The following is a 21,949-nucleotide window of genomic DNA, read 5'->3' as shown; positions in this document are numbered from 1 at the left end:
AGTAAAGACTAATTCTATTAAGAAAAAGAAGAGTATAGTACAATCAAGCTTGCAAGCAAGCGAAGCAGAAAAGCAAGGGAGCCCAGGGAGATAGGCTCCACCTTGCTCCTTGGCGAAAAATCAGGAGAGGGCTATAGAGAGCATGGAATAACAAAGAACTGTAACGAAGCAGAGAGAACTACCCTGCTGGGGTTGTTACAGTCACACGACTTTTTTTTCCTTTTTTCTTGCTTACTTTGACCCAGTCAGTGGAGTTTGGCTGAGCCGAAACAAGTTGAAGACTGTTCTGCTCTGGCGGCGAAATATCCTTCTCAGAGTCTGAGGATGAAGTAAAATGAGAACGTTTCTGGGATAGCTGAGAGACCGAGGGGTTTGACGGATCGTCCAAGGGAGCATCCAGCGGAATCTCAATATTCTGCCCATCTGCAACAATTTCCTCCTCATCCGAACTGGAGGAATCTGAATCGTCCATAGGGGGAGGGGGCGCACAGGGGTTCCAACTTTTGGACTTGGGCTTGCGCTTTGGAGTCTTCTTTTTGTCGAGGTGCTGGGGACAGGAACTCTGGAGGTGTCCTGTCTGATGACAATGGCGGCAACGGAATGCTGTATTCTCGTAATCCAATGTTTGAGTCCAATGGAAATCTCCATGCTTGAGATTAATCTGATCCGGCAGTCCTCTACTTATATCTATTTCTGCACACATTCTTCCATATGTATAGAGCCCATTTTCCCTTCGAGAAGAATCTACAGCCAGGTAGCTTCCTAAAGATTCTGCAATTGCTATGAAGACCGAGACATGCCATAGATGCGCCGGAAGGTTCGGAAGCCTGACCCATATGGGAATCTTGGTGATAACAGCTGTAGAAGGGTCGAAGTCTGGAAACCAAGGAGTAAGAAAGAGCCCAGCCGAGCCCCAAAACCAAGGGCCTCCCGTTAAGGCTTTCTGGTAATCTTCATTTCGGTCAAAAACCACAATGAAGAATCCTTTTGAACATAAATATATCTGGCTTTTTTTAGTCCAATAGGTATGAATCCATTGGTATAAATCTGATGTGCGAGGCCATAGCCCATTGAATCTGCAAACAAGTGCGGATTCTGCAAAAAGTTGATGGCGCTCATCAATCCCAGGATGGGAAAGATTGATGGAAGGAATGTCCTCTGATTTGTCTACCAAAAAAGGCTTTGGAGCCTCAAATGGATGGCCTGCTGATGAAGAGGGCTGAGAATGGGCAGAATCTTTGCGGACAGCATCTTTAAAAGAGAAAGAAGGGGCAGAGGAGGTCTGCCTGAAGGAACCCCCCCTCAAACGAAAAGTGGCTACAATAGAGGCATCCCTCTGAATGCTGTAATAAGAGAGAGGAAGGGTATTCATGAGTTGCTTACCCTTGTATATCAGCCTGAGGCAAGCTGAGGGGATCCCTAGCCGACCTTCCAGATTTTGCAGAAGGTCCTGCACAAGATCCGTTGGGCGTGCCCAATGCATGTTTGTCTTGCCCAGGAGGTTGACTTGGATCTGGAGAACCTGTGAATCTTCATGCAGATCTGGTTCAGATCTGGCTCCTCCTACCCGACCCCTGCACTTACCAATCTCCGATGAGAGAGAGCTGGAGCTTTGAAGGGCCTTCTCCTCCTGAACTTGCCGCAGGGAAATGAGCGGTGAGGAGGGGAGGGTCCAAAGATTAAAGAGTCTGTCAATGCGCTCCGCCCAGGAGGGCTTCCGGGTGATCCATCCAGGCAGATCCAGAAAGCTTGAAAAATTTTGCAGATCTAGAAGAGGGTTATGGCTGTTCTGGGGGAGCAGAAAAAGCACTGCCAAGAATGGGCTTCTTTCCAGAGCATAGAAATTCTTCCTGGGGGCCGCTGCCTGAGGATGGACAAGTGAATACTTTGCGCGATCCTCCTTAGCCGCTTCACTTTCGCTCTGATGGGGATGGTTTGCTCGGAAAGCAGCTGCACAGGTCCACGATCTGTCGGCTGCAGGGTCGAGGGCTGAACAGCTGAGGGGCGCTTTCAGTAAATGAGGGAAAGCAAGCATATTGGAGATGGAAAATACCAAAAAATCGTGTATGGAACGCGCCTCTCCGAAGGCTGGAGTGACAGAAGTGAGGTTGACCAGGAGCTCGTGGGAGGAACACTCCTTCCCTTCGTCTGCAGAGCCGTCTCGATGCCAGACGGCGGCCAAAATCATGGAGGCGGCAACACGATTAGGGTTCATCTTTCGGTTCCTACGCCTTCTCTCCACGTTCTCAAAAAATCAGGAAATAATTGTTTAGTACAAAAATATTCATTTTTTTTCAATTTTTTTAATATCTAAACCATCTACAACCTATGTTGCCAGGAAACATGGGTGCGGGGACGGGGACGAGGACGGGGATGGGGACAGGGACGACATTTTTGGAAACAGGGTGCGTGGATTCGTCGGGTAATATAATAATATTAAATTTTAATAATTAAATTTTATAAATTATAAATTTATAATTAATAATATATATGAAATTTGAATTTGTATATTTTTTCAACTTTAAACAAGAAAACTTTAATGATAATCATTTAAACATGTTTAGTCTCTCCCATATAAAAACACAATTTTTTCATAGGAGATTCTTCTCAACCTGATAGTGGTCTAGACTTTTCTTGATGTCTGATCATCCACCTGTCCCATGCATGGTGTGCTCTGTGGTAAAGCAATCCCAAAAAGTTAAAACAGTGGCAGCCCTACCCTTCCACAAAACACGCTTATTCATTTAGGCATATTTTCCTAGTTTTAATCTTAACATGATGTTATCAGAATGCTGTGAGAAATTGGCAGATTTTGATACTTAATTTAGCCTTTTCCAAAATAGCCCTTCGCCATTTAACAGCATCAGCTGATTACAGCTTATGGCTGGTCTCAATCCTACTTTCTATTTGACCGAAAATGTCTGAACCTGTAAGTGTGCATTTACAGTTTATAATTCGATGGTTATTAACTTATTTGGCTCGGGAATGAATGTTTCATAAATTCATTCCAAATTGATTTACAAGAATCTGCAGGCTCAAATTACAGAGTAAGAGGTCCCTTTTCCAGTTCTGGTTTCAATGCCATATAATATTAAAGGCATTGAAGATCCACAAATACAGGAGATTCATAATTTACATTGAGACTCTAACAAACATTGGGCATAAGTTTTGAAATTGTTTTTATAAATTTATAGCATAAGACTAATGGAGAGACTGATCATAAGAGTCTCCTGCGGTAGGAAGGGACTCATGAATGTGCAAACAGCTACCCTTTTTTTTCCAACTATGGTCATCACCTTATTAAATATTTCCACAAAGCTACAGCCAATATGATATGATATTCTGCTGTGGGGTTGTACACCCATAATGTTCCTTTTATAATATTGAGATATCATAATCATATATGATTTCAGAATACTGTGTCGCTCATAAGTTTTGAAAAACTTATCACTGTTGATAAATTTTTACAATGATTCATTACCCTTGAGCAGCACGTCATGCCCACAGAGCAATGCTAAGGCATGTGAACAAAGACAGTCTTTGGAAACTGTAATCTTTGGAAATGATGGCAGAAAATTTCCTTGAGAAACATTCAGAAGACCTTACAACCATCTCTGAAGGACAATCCAGACTAATGACCATCAATGACTCCAAAAATGATATCATTCATTTATGGCATATATTCTATATTCTATGGCATATCATTTTTTAAATTTCAATAAAAAAAAAATATTTGAAAATTAAATTTTTAATATAGTTTTTTATGAAGAACCCAAAGAACCCGAAGAACCCAAAGAACCCAACCCGAAGAACCCAAGAACCCAAGCACATGAAGAACCCGAAGAACCCAAGCACTCGAAGAACCCAAGAACCCGTTAAAGGAAAAGAACCCAATTTTTTTTTTTGAAGAACCCGGTTCTTCATGGAAGAACCTGGTTCTTCTGGGTTCGTCTGGGAAGAACCCGTACCCGAATCCGGTACTTGGGTGCGGGAACCCGGGACGGGTTCGAGAACCCCACCCCCGGGTGCGGGTACCCATGCAACACAGTCTACAACATAAAATAAATATATTGACACATGAATATGATAAAAGAACTAATATATAAGATGTTTAATATCATTTCTAGTGCTAAAATCACACATAACATTGAATCATGTCCTGAATAGTATGTCCTGACTCCTAAGTCCCAACTCAGCCTCAAAATATCAACAAAAAATATAATAATGTATCTCATGAGTCATAATGTCATATACAATAAAATGAAGAAAATAACTCAAGTCTAATACTATTGATTTCCTCTGCCCCTCTTGCGAGAAAATGCCACAGCTTTCCCTTTCCCTCTAGATGTAGATGCTGGTGCTGGTGGAGTTGGCAGTGGAGTTTGTTGTGCTCTAGAAGCTGAAGAACTAGAAGTAGGAGCTATAGGAGGTAGACCACGTCCTCTACTGGTGGCAGTGGTAGCCCGGGCAGGTGGTGTCACCTCCTCCTCCTGTTCCTCCTCCTGCTCCTGCTCCTGCTCCTCCTCCCCCTCCACTACATCTTGCATTAACTAATCATCAGCAGACTCCATGAGAGGCCTCTCGACCTCAACCCTCCATGCAGCAGTGGTGTCAATCCCAACCAATGAGATAGCCTCCACATCAGGTGTCCTCTCAAGTTGCCTCACCCACAATCGAAGATTGTAGTAGACGTAGACCATGTCATTAAGTCACTGGGACTCCAACCTGTACAAAGATCATAAAATAATAATTAATAATTATAAAAAGAATATTGTTTAATGAATTCAAAAATTTATTTGGAAATTTGCAATATTTTAAATGTTCAAGTGTTAATCTGTTGTGCTTCTTGTTGTGTATTTTTTCAAATACACTCCAGTTGCGCTCACATCCTAAGGAGCTACATGTTTTGCTGAGGATGCGAATGGCATGCTTTTGCAGAAGGGGTACCCTGCCACCATACATTCTCCACCATGCATCTACGACAAAATTACAAATAAAATTTTAAATAAACATAAGAAAAAAATGGAATTTGAAGAGACAATGAAATTTGAAACAAAGTTACAAACTAAAAAATACTTGGCATTTTAATCGTCCTATCAGTGACAGCCATCTCAAAGCCAAATGTGCCACTTGCCATCCTATATGTTTCAATTTCTTTAGAGATCTCTATACGTTCTGCTGGAGATCACACCATCTTTTGGACACAGGATAAGAATCCATCCATGATCTCAGCATCAAATACAAACCCACATGCGTAAGAAAATGCGGGGTTCAAGAAAAGCCCAGCAGCATCAATGGGACGATAGAGTGTTGTTCCATCGCTCATCAATCACTCCCCATAGGAGGAGTTGTCTCTGAAACCCATCATCTCCCTTATCATCATAGTAGGCCCAAATGGCTTCTTTGGCCCTATCCATGGCCTCATACAAATAGCCCATTGCGGGCTTCTCATCATCAACTAACCGAAGAACCTTTACCAAAGGTTCAGTAACGGCGCACACCTCCTGCATTCCCGCCCATAAGTCTTTCTGGTATGGAACTAGTCTGCATACGGCCTCTCCCTCTGGTTTGCGGCTCATTGACAAAGCACGCCACTCCTCTAAAAGAAACATTCTCTTCACATCCCACATAGAATTCAAGAGGGATTGAAGAGATATGAAACTGGTGGCAAACTGTGTAATGGCGGGGCGCACTAACTCTTTGTTGTTGGTGAATCTTCTCATCAAGCTAAGCACAGATGTATGGTTATATATAAATTTTGTAATGCTTTTGGATGAATCAACAATATCTTTGACAAAGGGAATTTTCCCTATGTCCTCCAACATCAAATCAATACAGTGTGCAGCACAAGGTGTCCAAAATAAAGTAGGATGCCTGTCCATAAGCATCCTGCCAGCAACAACATAATTTGCAACATTGTCCGTTATGACTTGGACAACATTTTCTACACCCACCTCCAAAATAAACACATCTAGCAAATCACATAAAGTTCTTGCATCTTTGATTTGTGCAGATGCATCAACAGATTTGATAAACATAGTCCCCTTGGGACAACTAACCAAGAAGTTTATAAGGGTTCTCCCCTTTTGGTCAGTCCAACCATCTGACATAACAGTGCATCCTGTTTGTGCCCATGATGCCCTAAAATCCTCCAATCTTTGGGTGCAGTCAAGCTTTTCATTTTGAAGAATCCGCCCTTTGAAATCATGATAAGAAGGGATTTTGTACCCTAGGCCAACAATTGCAATAGCATCAATAGCAGGTTGGAAAAATGGATTACTCCTTATAATACTGAAAGGAATATCACTCCAGAGGAGAAATTTTGCCAGCAACTTGTCAGCTTGTTCTTTCTCAGTTCTTTTTAGCATTGAACTGATAGATGGCTGTGAACCAGGTGTGGTTCGAGGAACAAAAAATGATGTGGTAGCTACCGGATTGGTTGATGCTGCAGTAAAACCAGTGCCACTTGCTTCAGCTGAATTTTTTAGTTGCCTCTTCACTTCTTCTTTGGCCTCTCTATTCTGATCTAAAACTTCCAATGCTTTCATGGCTCTTCGGATGAGTTCAGGATTTGTTTTTGTGCAAGGACCTACATCAAATCCAGGTATTTTTGCAAGGTGATACTTCAATCTGTACACCCCCTGGACATATGGAACCCACATAACTTGCAAGTCAAGTTTAATCTATCATTCGGAGCATCATATTCACCAAATTCCCAGAAATGGTCCAATTTCCTTGGAATGTTTGTTTTTGAACTTTAAAGTTGAAAACTTGAATGGTGTTTTGGTGAAGTTGTGAACCTATGGGAAAATAAGGATTACAATTTAGTATTTACAAGTTACAAACTTACAATTTAGTATTTTAATTTTTACATTCTACAAAAACTAAAAAAAATTGCATACATTTTAAGAAACCCCATTCCAAACCCAACAAAAAAAACTAAAAAAAATTACATTGGACAAATCTCAAAAACCCCATTCCAAACCCAACCAAAAACAATGAAAAAAACAAAAAAAAAGTTTCAAAACAATGAAAACAAAAAAAAATTGGTGCCCATACCGTTTTTATGGAGATAATCGGTCTCCTCCTTAGCACACTCTTTGATTTTCTCCTCCACGCAGTTGATTTAGCTCCAAGCCTCTCCAAGCAAAATCTCCAAGCCCTCTCCAACACTCCACTGCCCTCCTCGCGCTCAGCTGTGCAAATGAAATGAAATAAAATCGTTTTTTGGCTTATAAAACCGTATTGCCCCGACCCTCCACGATAACTTCTGAAAAAATCGCGTATAAAAAAATTTGCGAGTACTACTCGCGATATTATCGTTTTAATGAAAAAATCACGAGTATCCGATAAAATCGCGATTTAACAACACTGATGTAAACCCTTTCTGCATTTGTATAATGCAAATAATCTCAGCAAATCTGTGTCGTGTATGTAATTGCCTAGGTAAACCTACTTTTCTGGTGACAATCTACATTCCGGGAGGTTTTTTGTCTCGTCGATCCATTCTCGGATGGTTGGCAGAGTTTTCCTTCAGTCTTACCCCAAATCCGAAATGGATTTTGTCACTGGGATCTTAGGCGAGTCCTAGTGTTCTAGATCGAGTCTATGTAAAATTAATTTGGGAATAATTCTAACTATTTGGTTAGGTTATTTTATTACAAATTAGTTGGTCTGCTGGATTATATTTGTGTCACAGAAATGGGTAGTCTATGAGGGTCTATTTCAAATGGGTTTTCCCCCTTGTGATGTAAAAGATTATAAAAATCATGATGTAAAGTGTCTTGAGAGTTGGAAAAATAATTTATCTCCTCATAGGTTAATTAATTAAATTTTCTAGCCAAAAATTAATTAAAATCCAAAGCCAGAAATTTAATTAATTATAGGTCTTAGGTAAATTTAAATTTTCCGAAGGCAAAATTCGTTGGTCATTAAAAATCAAAATTTGAAAGGTCCCAGGACTAAGGTAAATTGATTATTTTGCTAAATTTTAAGCCTTTAGTCGCTTGTGTTAAGTCAAAGTCAAAATTTTGAGGAAATTAATTCAAAAATTTATTTTTTGAATTAATTAAAATGCATTTAATTGAAAATTTTGAATTTCCTCAAGAATATAAAATATCGACGGATGAGATTAAAAGAAATTTTGATCCTCATCAACGGTCGAGATTGCTTTGACGAAGATCACTCGAACTAGCCGTTGGGGGATTTATCTTTAAATAGGAAGTCATTTGTCAGTCAATGCATCTGACCTTTGAGTCGTGTGTTAAGCGAAAAGTTTGTGTAAATTTTAATTCGGATAATTTTAGTTCGTGTTATTTTTTTCACCTTTTAGCTTTTTAACATTATAATATTATCTAGCCGTTTTTCTTTATAGCCGTTGTTGGTCAACCTTGTCAACCTAGCCGTTTGGAGGATCTGCTCTCCCTATTTAATATGCAGCCATGATCTGACTCCTCAACTTGTCCTAACGATGAACCACACTAGCTGGTTCGAAACGCGTCGACAAAGATTTTTTGAATGTGATTTATGCCGAAATCTCTTCTTATAATTGTTATGGATCACAGAAGCCTCAATTCAACCAATAAAGAAAGAGTTTGGGGTTAATTTTCGCCGGTGTTACTCTTCATGGAAGTACTGTAAGATGTATCGTTTTTCATGTGTAAATTTTTTTTAGCCATTGATAATAGCTTCTGAAGAGTGACTTGAGTACAGGTATCTTGCTCAGTCACTAAGGTTTAAGTGATAATTTAAATTTGAATGTAATAACATGTATCTCTATTTATTTGAATTTTATTATCATTTTCTCGCTCTATTTTGATAGCTGGATTGAGTTTTGCTGGAAAATCTTGATTTTTAGATCATCGGGTGTTCGGGGAAGTTTTCAGTTGGACCAACCAACTCCCTATTCGTGTTTTATGAAGAGCCCAACTTAATTTGATCTCGGGCTTACGATACGATTTTTGGTGCTGATGCATGAAGGGTTTCGAGCTAAGCACCTCCTTTAAAATTCAAAAAATTAATTTTTTTACATGCGAAATTGATGAATCTAGCTTTTGAGAGCCTTAGATTATCAGATCTAGGAGCGGAGTTGGACTCACACTCCCCAGATCTGATCGATCTGTCATTCCTGTGTATAGATCTGTAAATTATTTTTGGTTTTCTGACTTGGGTTTTTCTGGGTTTTAGGTTTTATCATTGTATATATCGTTTGGGTGTTTGACTTGTTGTCTTGCAGCAACAAACTTTAACAAAAAAAATTGTGTAGAGTCCAGATCCAGGGCCTCGAGGGTAAGATCTAGATCTCTGGGGTTCATCAACATCATATGCAGGAATATCATTCAGCGTTTTCTAGTCCAGGGGTTTAATTTTTTTTTTTTTAATCTCGAAAATTTTTCAGGGGTTTCTCTGATAAATCTGAACCATAAAAATATATTGATGTAAAGTTCGATTTTTTCTGAGTTTGCTTTGGGTTTCTTGAGGTTGTTGTTGACTGCCTGGCATCGCTATCTGCGTTTTTCTTTATTGCTGAAAATTTAAATTTTTTTAAAGAAGACCCCATAGCCCGTGTTGCTCTCAAACCTGCGTGTTGTCATCGTGCTACCCTTCTCCTACAAATCTGTTGCAAATCCGCGGATTCCTCTCCACGTGAGCTCCATCTCCATTCTCCCCTTCAATCTACCGCTACTCCCTGCATTTTTCCTTTCTCCTAGCCTGCAGCTACAGCTCCCCTCATTCCTCACTGCCATCGTTCCCCTTCGCAGTCCTCTAACTTTCTCATCGAGCCTCGCTGCCTGCTCTGAACCCTCCATCCCTCTCGAAATCTGTCCTCACCTGCATAGTGCCTCTAGCAAAGCTCGCAGCCCTTCGTCCACGCTGCCTCTCCATGCAAACCCACAAACGTTGCATGTTTTCATCATCATCACAGTCTTCTCTGTCCTTCACCCTTGAAAGTAGATCTCCCAAGACAAAACTCTCTCTCACACAAGTTTACACAAGATCAAAACACTTCACAACCTTCCTTAAGCTCTCTAGCAATCCCACACTAGTCACACCAGCTACCTATCAAGCTCACACACTATCAGCAACACTCCAAGCACTATGAATTCCAAACTAGTAGCTCATGGCAATGGTGGAGGCTTAAATAGGAGGAGTCGTCTCCATGAATGGTGGGAGGATGAGCTTATCTCCAAGGAAGGTGGCTCAAATGACGAAACAAACATGCCAGAGAAGGGAGGGCGACATTTACAAGGCCAACAACCAGGTCTGGAGTCATCTGGAAGGCCGACTGTTAGAACAAACTCGCCCAGACTGGATCATCGCGGGTGCATAACTGCACTGGAGCGCTGACATCGTTGCTGAATAACGAAGAAAGTCATATCAGCGCGATCAGATATAAGTAACAGACATGTTGTCTCATGAAATTCGACCAGCGCGGGAATCACGTGTACTTCCGCGCTGGCAGCGCGTTCGGTCTGTTTTGGAGCGCTCATCAGCGCGTTTATTTTTACAACAGTCGCGATGATAGCAAAACTTTGGCAAAGTGGGTCATTTGGCAACGTTAGAGAGCATGAGCATGGATGATTTGGACTCATGACACAGTAGGAAGACTGGTAGGAAGACAGTGACAAATTACTGTGTAACAATGAGAATCCAGAATCTGCATCCACGCAACACACAATATAACATAAGTAGCGTCCATCCAAAAATCATCATATAACATTAAGCACAGGAAAGATATAAGCTCCTCATTTATTAACTATCCTAATAACATAAACACAAATCTAATTACAAAATGAAATACTGAAATAACAGGGTATAAGGTTAGAAATAAAATACAAAGATGCCCCATGGCATGAGATGTGTTCAATATAGTGCATACTGAGCGTTTGCCTGAAAGAAGGCAAATACTCAATATGCACTATATTGAACACATCTTATGCCATGGGGCACCTTTGTATTGTATTTCTAAACTTATACCCTATTATTTCAGTATTTCATTTTGTAGTTAGCTTTGTTTTTTTCATGTTATTAGGATAGTTAATAAATGAAGAGCTTATATCCTTTCTGTGCTTAACGTTATATGATGATTTTTGGATGGACGCTACTTATGTTATATTGTGTATTGTGTGAATGCAGATTGTGTAGGAATTTACAGGGTAAGTTCCTCAGAAAGAATACCAAGAGGACACCGCTCACAACCAGATCTCAAATCAATACACCAGTATTTTTGACGTGGTTAAAACCCTCAGAGTGCAAGGAGGGAAACAGTCCACGGCCTGTCCCAACGTGGGTACAGACAATTTATTAATCAAAGAATGAAAATTTACATAAGCTTCTCTCATGCACGGATTACCCGAACAATGACCCTCCATGCGCTTTAAATAGAACTCATGGACCAATCGGGTGTCAAGCCACGGATCAAGTGTCGGTAATACCGAGGTGAGAGTGAACCGTCGGATCACTACATATCGTGACCGTCGGATTGTAAGTTACAAAATGTACAACGGTAAAGAAACACACTTTACCTAACTCTAACCTAACTCTATACTAGACCAAGTTGAACTTAACTATATCCTATGTGTCGGAATATCCTAACATCCCCCCTTAAGAACAACTTGGGATAGGATTGAAGGATTTACAAATATGACACAATAGGAGAAGAAAGGAGGCACTAGAGCCTATCCCCCCTTAGTGACAACTTCCTGAACTCCAAGCATATATCGAAGTTTAGTGAACTTCGCCTCTGTGAGAGCCTTTGTGAAGATGTCTGCAACCTGATCATCTGTTGGACAATATTGCACTTCAAGAACATGGTCATGAATGAGCTTTCTGATGAAGTGCATGTGTAGTTCAATGTGTTTGCTGCGCTGATGCTGGACTGGATCTTTGCATAGCTGAATGGCACTTTGATTATCACACCAAAGTGTGGTTGGATGCTGCTGCTCAAAGCCAAACTCTGATAGGATCTGACGAAGCCACAAGGCTTCCTTACTAGCTTCCACGGCACCACGATACTCTGCTTCTGCTGATGAAAGAGAAATGGCAGCCTGTTTCTTACAAGCCCATGTAATAGGTCCTGAACCAAGAGTGAAGACATAACCGGCAGTAGACTTCCGATCATCAAGGTCACCAGCCCAATCAGAATCAGTGAAACCAACTAACAGAGGAGCTGCTTTGGCACTGTAATGAATCCCAAACTGTACTGTACCTCGAACATAACGAAGTATTCTTTTAGCTGCTTTCCAATGACTTTCACGGGGGTTTTGCATAAAACGAGCAACAAGGCCAACAGCAAAGGAAAGATCAGGACGAGTATGGGTTAAATACAAGAGTTTTCCGACAAGTTGACGGTATAAGGTAGCATCAACTTCAGGAGAAGTACAAGAGACTGAAAGTTTGACTCCAGACTGAAAGGGAGAAGTGGCTGGCTTACAGTCTTCCATGTGAAAATGACGAAGAATATCACAAGCATACTTGGACTGGGAAAGGAAAATACCCTCTTGGGATTGCAAGACTTGAAGACCGAGAAAATAGTGTAAGTGTCCTAAGTCTGTCATTTCAAATTTCTTTTTAAGGCTGGACTTCACATGGTTTATAAGGTTGGGATCACTACCAGTAAGAATAAGATCATCAACATAAAGAACAAGGATGATGAGAGAGTTGCCCACTTTCTTGGTGTAGACAGTATTGTCAGAATGACACCTAGAAAAGCCAGATTCTAAAAGAAAGCTATCCATTTTGGCATACCAAGCTCGAGGAGCTTGCTTGAGGCCATAAAGGGATTTCTTAAGTCGACAAACGAGGCTGGAGTCTGTTTGTATGAAGCCAATGGGTTGTTCCATATAGATTTCTTCCTGCAAGTCACCATGCAAGAAGGCAGATTTAACATCCATTTGATGGACTTCCCATTTTAAAGAGGCAGCAAGGGAAAGAACAAGGCGGATAGAGTTCATTTTGGCAACTGGAGAGAAGGTTTCAGTGTAGTCAATGCCTTCAACCTGTGAAAAGCCCTTAGCAACTAGACGAGCTTTATGTTTATCAACTTTCCCATCTGGTCCATACTTGGTTCTGTAAACCCATTTGCATCTAACAAGTTTGCGTCCCTTTGGTAGAGGAACAAGATCCCATGTATCATTTGTCATCAATGAATGATATTCTTCATTCATAGCTGTTTCCCAATGTGGATGGCCTGAAGCTTCTGCAAAAGTGTCAGGATCATGATTTACTGGAGCTTGAGCCAGTAAAGAAGAGGCTCTTTCAAACTGAGAACGTGTACGTCGCTGATCTGTAGGATCACCGGCAAGATCACCTGCTGCATCCCGAGTAGCACGGACCCATCTTGGAAGTTGAGGATCCTGAGAAGGTGGGGAAGGATTATCATCCTCGCTTTCATCATCAGAAGAAGAAATGTTTTCAAAGATAGAAGAGATAGGAAGAGGTGGCACATCCGCCGGACTAGGCTCGCAGGCCGATTTATTTTCATCAAATTTTACATCTCTTCTAATGATAACATTTTTGGACTTAAATGGAATAAGTCTATAGCCTTTTACATCTTCAGAATATCCAACAAAAGTACATTTCTCACTCTTAGGTTCTAAGGCTTTATGCTTTTCATCTGGAATATGGGCCCATGCTTCACTTCCAAACACACGAAAGTGACTTACATCTGGTTTAATGGAACTCCAGGCTTCTTCTGGAGTGATATTCTCTAGAACCTTAGTAGGAGTGCGATTGATTATATAATTTGCACAATTAATTGCTTCGGCCCAAAAACTAAGACTGAGTCCTTTAGATTGCAGCATACAATTAGCCATTTCCTTTAAGGTGCGATTTTTCCTTTCAGCTACACCATTTTGTTGTGGAGTGTATGGAACAGTATGTTGCATTTGAATTCCATTTTCGGTGCAAAAGTTGATGAATGCATTTTTAACATATTCTCCACCATTATCAGTTCTTAGCTTAAGAATTTGATGTCCAGATTGTTTTTCAACGAATGCTTTGAAGGCCAAAAAGGTGGTAAATACTTCGCTCTTGAGTTTTAAGAAGTATACCCAAGTGCGTCTGGAGAAATCATCAATGAAAGTTAAGAAGTACTTGCAGCCAGAGAATGAAGCAACAGGAAGAGGACCACATAAATCACTGTGCACAAGCTGTAAAGGGGCTGAGGCGTGCCAAGAGGCACGTTTGTCAAAACTGTCCCGATGATGTTTTCCGAGTACACATCCGGAACAAACACCATCTTTGCAAGATACCATAGGAAGACCTGTCACCATGTTTTCTTTACATAGATGCTGAAGGGAGCGATAGTTTAAGTGACCATACCGCTCATGCCAAAGTTTGCTCACTTCATCATTATGAGCAACAAATACTGAGGGAAGATGGGATGACCCAAAGTTGTGAAACTTATACAACCTTTTGGAATCATCAGCAAGACCAGTAGCTAGAATCTGTTTAGGATCTTTTAGATCCTTGATTACAACATCATGAGGTGAAAATTCAACAATTTTACCTTCACCTGAATGAGTTATCTGATAGACAGATAGAAGGTTGCAGGATAAGTTTGGAACACATAATACATCATTGAACTGACCATTGTCTAGATGAACAGTTCCAGTCCCTACAACATTAAGAGATCTATCATCACCAACATATATATTTTTGGTGTTACAATCATTTAAAGAAGAAAACATGGCTTGGTTTTTGGCCATGTGACAAGAGGCTCCAGAATCAATGAGCCACTCATGAGAATGAGAAGAAGAAGAAGATACATTTAATGCATAACCAGACTGAGATGATTGACGATGACATGCAGAAAATGCCGTTCCGGAAGTTGAAGTTGAAGTAGGCTCCAGATGGATGTTATGTTTCTTCATTGCGGCTTCCAAGGCTTCCATCTTCTTAAAGCATTTAGATTCTAAGTGGCCATCTCGATTACAAAAGTTACAATGTCTGTCAGTCTTCTTCCATTTGTTTTTATTGGTCTTGTCATATTGCTGAAATGATCTTTCATCTTGAGGCTGAGTTGGTTTAGGACCATTCCTTTGAGGATAAGACTTCTTAGGATTCTTTGAATTTGGTTGCTGCTGGGCGGCTAACGCTTTCGAGGAAGAGTTTCCAAGATTAAGAAGACCAAGGTGTAAGAGTTTTTCTTGTTCTCTTATTAAGGAATCACAAAAGGAGTCAAAGGAAGGGGGCTTGTAGTCTTTGCCTTGACAAATGAAAGCTTCCCTGGTAGAATGGAAAGTGGAAACAAATACAGAGTAGGCTGGTCCCAACTTAGTAAGGATGGAATAAATAAGGTTACCATCTTCTTTCTTAACTTTAACACCTTCCAAGAGATATCTAAGGGTCTTGAATTTGGACAAGAAATCTTCAATGCAAGAAAAATTATTAGGATCCAAAGTAAGCAACTCATTCTCAAGTTGATGGGCTCTAATTTCATTTTTAATCCCAAAAACTTTAGCAAGTTTTTCTAATGCTTCATGAGGAGTTTCAATTTCTGCAATGTGGAATCTAAGATCAGGAGAAACAGACATTCCTATCAAACCACGTGCTTGATCTTGTCGATTTTCCCATTTTTCGGCCTTGTCTTCATCTTTGGGTTTCTTCTCTTGGTCTGTGGCTATTCTGAAGAGACCTTTACTTCTAAGTAAATCTCCCATGTAGGCTACCCATTGGAAGTAGTTAGTGCTGTCAAGAATGACTTGGCATGGACTTTCCATTTTTTGAAAAACAACTGAAGCTGAAGATGCTGAAAGTAAGTGGTCCAATGGATAGATCTCGAAAAAATAGGCGGTTTTAAAAAAAACGGCTCTGAAAAAGGCTTCCGGATGAAGAAGTTATGGCTTTTTGAAAAAAAATTGTTGACGTTGCCGGCAAAGTGCGCGAATGTGCGGGAATGAAAAAATCCGCCCCCACAAAATGGAGACTTGAACCCAAGACCTCTACTCTCTTAAAAGGTCTTTGAACCAATTGATCTATACAAAATATTTGAGAGAGAGAGAGAGAGAGAGAGAGGGGGGCCTCGATTTGCGTGCTTGCCTTAGGAAGACTCTTTTCCCCTACAAAACACAAAACACAAAACCCAACACGAATATCCAAAGAAAAACGAACCTTACGGCTCGAAGTTAGCTTTAGCCAAAAAACTAGAAATTTAAAAAAAAAACCTCAAAGTTAGCTTTTAGCCGAAAAACTAAATATTTTTCTCAATGTTTCTGATTTTCCGAGATCACACTAAGGTGCAGGGAAAAGAGCATACGCATGAGAAAAATCCTTTCTTTCTGTTTCTGATTTGCCCAGATCGCACAGAGTCGCAGGGCAAAGAGCATACGCAGAAATGAAAGGTATAGATCCGGAAAAAAAAGGCTAAATAAACCGAAACCGAAATAAGCAGAGAGAAAATGACAGTAAACTGCAAAAAAAACACTGTATACCTCCCGATCTGAAAAATGACGCAGCTAGGGCTACCGGAAACCTTTTCGCGTGAAACGAAAGGGGTTCCTCACTGAAACAGATGCTCCGAACGCAACAGAGCAGTCCTCTCGGCCCGAAAGCAGTCAGAAACAGCAGATCTAGGAAACGACAGCCGCATGCAGTTCTACCGGCTTCAGATTTGGATCACCAACGGACGCGGCCCTCAAATAGCTCTGATACCATGTAGGAATTTACAGGGTAAGTTCCTCAGAAAGAATACCAAGAGGACACCGCTCACAACCAGATCTCAAATCAATACACCAGTATTTTTGACGTGGTTAAAACCCTCAGAGTGCAAGGAGGGAAACAGTCCACGGCCTGTCCCAACGTGGGTACAGACAATTTATTAATCAAAGAATGAAAATTTACATAAGCTTCTCTCATGCACGGATTACCCGAACAATGACCCTCCATGCGCTTTAAATAGAACTCATGGACCAATCGGGTGTCAAGCCACGGATCAAGTGTCGGTAATACCGAGGTGAGAGTGAACCGTCGGATCACTACATATCGTGACCGTCGGATTGTAAGTTACAAAATGTACAACGGTAAAGAAACACACTTTACCTAACTCTAACCTAACTCTATACTAGACCAAGTTGAACTTAACTATATCCTATGTGTCGGAATATCCTAACAGTAGCAACATGTCCCCAAGTAGAGCTAGATGTTGACCACTACGTGTCAACCACCCATAGTAGTACACCCATTTTTTTCTCAAAAGGGATAATGCCTGATCGATGTGTTCGTGTCGTCCAGCTATCGTCATCAGCTTCACTTCTAAGATGTTATGTAAACACTTTCTGCAAATGCATATTGTAAATAATCTCAGTAGATCCATGTCGTGTGTGTAATTGCCTAGGTAAACCTACTTTTCTGGTGACGATCTACATTCCGGGAGGTTTTTTTTCTCACCGATCCATTCTCAGATGGTCGGCAGCGTTTTCCTTCTGTATTACCCCAAAGCCGGAATGGATTTTGTCACTGGGATCTTAGGCGAGTCCTAGTTTTCTAGATCGAGTCTATGTAAAAGTGATTTGGAAATAATTCTAACTATTTGGTTAGGTTATTTTATTACAAATTACTTGGTCTGCTGGATTATATTTGTGTCGCAGAAATGGGTAGTCTGTGAGGGTCTATTTCAAATGGGTTTTTCCCCTTGTGATGTAAAAGATTATAAAAATCATGATGTAAAGTGTCTTGAGGGTTGGAAAAATAATTTATCCCCTCATAGGTTAATTAATTAAATTTTCTAGCCAAAAATTGATTAAAATCCTAAGCTATAAATTTAATTAATTATAGGTCCTAGGTAAATTTAAATTCTCCGAAGGCAAAATTTGTAGGTCCTTAAAAATCAAAATTTGAAAGGTCCCGAGGCTAAGGTAAATTGATTATTTTGCTAAATTTTAAGCTTTTGGTCCCTAGGGTTAAGTCAAAGTTGAAATCTTGAGGAAATTAATTCAAAAATTTAATTCAAAATTTTTGAATTAATTAAAATGCATTTAATTGAAAAATTCGAATTTCCTCAAAAATTTAAAATTTCGATGGATGAGATTAAAAGAAATTTTGATCCTCATCAACAGTCGAGATTGCTTTGACGAGGATCACTCGAACTAGCCGTTGGAGGATTTATCTTTAAATAGGAAGTCATTTGTCAGTCAATGCATCCGACCTTTGAGTCGTGTGCTAAGCGAAAAGCTCTCGTGTAAATTTTTATTTCGATAATAAAGAAAGACTTTGGGGTTAATTTTCGCTGGTGTTACTCTTCATAGAAGTATTCTAAAATGTATTGTTTTTCATGTGTAAATTTGTTTTAGCCATTGATAATAGCTTCTCACGAGTGATTTGATTATAGGTATCTTGCTTAGTCGCTGGGGTTTAAGTGATAATTTAAATTTGAATGTAATAGCAGGTATCTCTATTTATCTGAATTTTATTATCATTTTCTCGCTCTATTTTGATGGCTGAATTGAGTTTTGCAAGAAAATCTTAATTTTTAGATCTTCGGGTGTTCAGGAAGTTTTCAGTTGGACCAACCAACTCTCGGTTCGTGTTTTTTGAAGAACCCAACTTAATTTGATCCCGGACTTATCATAATATTTTTGGTGGTGATGCATAAAGGGTTTCGAGCTAAGCACCTCCTTTAAGATTCAAAAAAATAATTTTTTTACATGCGAAATTGATGAATCTGGCTTTTGGGAGCCTTAGATTATCAGATCTGGGATCGGAGTTGGACTCGCACTCCCCAGATCTGATCGATCTGTCATTCCTGTGCATAGATCTGTCAATTATTTTGGTTTTTTGACATGGGTTTTTTTGGGTTTTAGGTTTTATCATTGTATATATCGTTTGGGTGTTTCTTGTTGTCTTGCAGCAATAGACCTTAACAAAAAAAAATGTAGAGTCCAGATCTAGGCCCTGGAGGGTAAGATCTTGATCTCTGGGGTTCATCAACATCATATTGCGGGAATATCATTCAACTTTTTCTAGTCCAGGGGTTTAAATTTTTTTTTTAATCTCGAAAATTTTTTAGGGGTTTCACTGATAAATCTGAACCATATATTGATGTAAAGTTCGATTTTTTTTTTCTAGATTTTCTTTGGGTTTTTGAGGTTGTTTTTGATTGCCTGGCATTGTTGTCTGTGCTTTTTCTTTATTGCTGAATTTTTTTTTTTTTTAAAGAAGACCCCACAACCCTTATTGCTCTCAAGCCTGCGTGCTGTCATCGTGTTACCCTTCTCCTCCAAATCTGTTGCAAATTCGCGGATTCCTCTCCACGTGAGCTCCATCTCCATTCTCCCCTTCGATCTACCGCTGCTCCCTGCATTTTTCCTTTCTCCTAGCCCACAGCTACAGCTCCCCTCATTCCTCACTGCCATTGTTCCCCTTCGTAGTCCTCTAACTTGCTCATCAAGCCTCGCTGCCTGCTCTGAACCCTCCATCCCTCTCGAAATCTGTCCTCACCTGCACAGTGCCTCTAGCAAAGCCTGCAGCCCTTCGTCCACGCTACCTCTCCACGCAAACCCGCAAACGTTGCACATTCTCATCATCATCGCAGTCTTCTCTATCTGCAGCCTAGCTCATCCCTCATCCGCCGTCCAAGTCATCCGTCTGCCTGCTTCTACCTTTCCTCATCGTTGTTAACCCTTCTCCCGTCTTCTCTCGTCGACCAGTGCACATACCCTCACCTTTCCCGCGTCTCCCTCCATCGTTTCTTTGCCATTCTCCTTGCCCACGCTCTGCAGACCTGCAAGATACAACCGCATCCATCACCCTTAGCTCCTCCCTCGCTGCTCCATCCATCTTTGCCCAACTCTCTTCCAATCTCGAGCTGTCTGCCACTGTCTCACCTGCATAACAGCAAACAACAACAAATCGCGATTTCATTTTTTATTATTATTCTTTAACTTTGTATATTCGGGGTTAGGTTAGGTTTGATATTTTTTTTAGGTTTATGTTTTGATATCAATGGCTCAGATCATATTGACTCCATCTCCGTCTTTTTCTAGAAGATTCACACCTAGTTCTATTAATACTCTTTAATTGTTTTAATTTCCTAAGTTTACACTTAGGCATCCATTAAAAATAATTACTTATTTTAATAAAACTGTCTCCAATTGGAATTTCCCAAAACAATTTCTGGGTATTCTAGAATACATGTATCCGAGTCTCTCTACAAATTTTGAAGCTTAGAGCACATCCGATGCTAACATAAATCAACATGCTCATCCCCTTGCATTATGAGCTCAACATGAGCCACTAGCTAGCTCTCTAGAAATGGCCAGTCATGCACAATATGCATATCATCCTCCTGATCTGACCCACTTTCCGCCATATGTGGCTCATGTGAATTATCACTGATGACTCATATTCCTGAATGTCTCCTCCCTGTACTTCTTCACTCATGGGAACTGTTACCCACCACCAGAGGGTGACCCATCTAGGAGAATTTTTCTCTTGGATTTGTCTTCAACGGATAGGCAACAACCCCTTGCAGCCACCAGATAGCTCGATGTGCCACCATTCTATGCCACCTAAGCTAGCTATTATGTGCCCTCGCTCGTCTGTTATGATCATATGTTTAAAAGTGGGCCTTCCAACCCCGAAGGTATGGATTTCCATTATGTAATTGGGTGTTTACGCTTGCTTTTCTTGGACACATTTGGACATGGATTAGTGGAGGGCTTCAACGGAAATAATGGGCTTGGTTTGTACTCTTGTTCCCATGTCCCAACTTGGTGGTTAATCTTGTATCCTAGTCTTGTGGGATCTCCTCTATTGGCTACTAGCTTTAGGAGTGACACTACATGGGAAACCCTTATTTTAGTTGTGTGATCTCACTTCCCGACATCATATATCTTACTCCCCTCCACTCATTATTACCCCTTTTCATACTTTTCCCATTTGGGTCCACATTTGTCCATTGCGTCCACAAGGAGTTAGCCTCCCCCTCCCTTTATCCACACTTTCAGTTGAGCCTAAAATGATACCCCAAAGGTTATGCAGCTAAAAAGAAGATTAAAAGTGTAAATTTGGCCACTTACAATAGCAAATGTACCACAAAATGCAAAAGATGGTCAGGACATAAAAATATAGCGCGTGGGCAAAGCCAGACATGAGCTCTACCCCTATCTCTATGGCCATCACCCTAGTTCCTAGGCCCCTATGAGTGCCCCCAACATCATTTAGGAACTCATGATTGTCCCAAGCCCTGGTGGGAAATGATTTGCCCAACCTCAAGGGGGTAATCACTTCTTTATCATACACATCATGCTCTTATCCCTTGGAGCCCCGAATAGTTAAAAGAAAGAAAAATCAATAAAAGGAAAAAGGCAAATGAAGAAGGGTGGAAAAACAATGTTCGAGGTAACACATGTACCACGATTTCTCCCTCCTACATCTATACACACACGTGTGGACTTCCCTCATTATAGTTACTCTTGTACCATGGCATGTGGTTTGGTGCCTTCCTCATTGCCCCACTCCTTTCCACCATCATTTCACATGACACCTACCATTTGACAGATGTGCGATGGACCTGCTTCTCCCTTAGATGTTCGAACTACCTAATAGGGTCCTTTATTAACCTCTCTTGTTGAGCTTGGTTACACTTGTACACTCTAAAGCCCATTTGGAAGGGGATGCCACTATGAAGTGGCCACTTTTTCCCCTGGCTTGCAAGCTTATTTACTCAATTGCACTAATGGATTGTTGTACTAGAAGGTGACGAGACACATTGGATCTTATACAGGATTACAAGTGGGTTTCCATTTGGACTTGGTCTCCCTATACGGGGTCTAAGCCCTGTAGAGGGTCATAATGGCACTTGTAGGGTAAACATTGAGAGCCATGGGCCTCCACCACAACGTAGCATTGATTTCCACATCATGGGCTTCTTCAACACCACACATTACTTGTTTGTGTCCCAGCCATATAGAGATGTTGCTACACTTGGACCATGGAAAAACAATGGTCG

The 21,949-nt window shown here is 40.6% G+C and overlaps 1 protein-coding gene across 2 annotated transcripts in view; it reads right to left on the bottom strand.

Annotated features, from left to right (window-relative positions):
* Positions 1–21,949, bottom strand: part of LOC149150238 (pectin acetylesterase 12-like) — a 472,224-nt gene that overhangs the window by 268,235 nt on the left and 182,040 nt on the right. The window lies entirely within an intron of this gene.

The sequence above is a fragment of the Pinus tabuliformis genome, chromosome 9 (assembly GCF_031772625.1).
Source record: "Pinus tabuliformis cultivar Carrire ecotype Pingquan chromosome 9, CPIR1, whole genome shotgun sequence".
In the NCBI taxonomy this organism is placed as follows: Eukaryota; Viridiplantae; Streptophyta; class Pinopsida; order Pinales; family Pinaceae; genus Pinus; species Pinus tabuliformis.
Note: the sequence above shows the minus strand (reverse complement) of the source record. Positions and strands in the feature narration are given on the sequence as shown.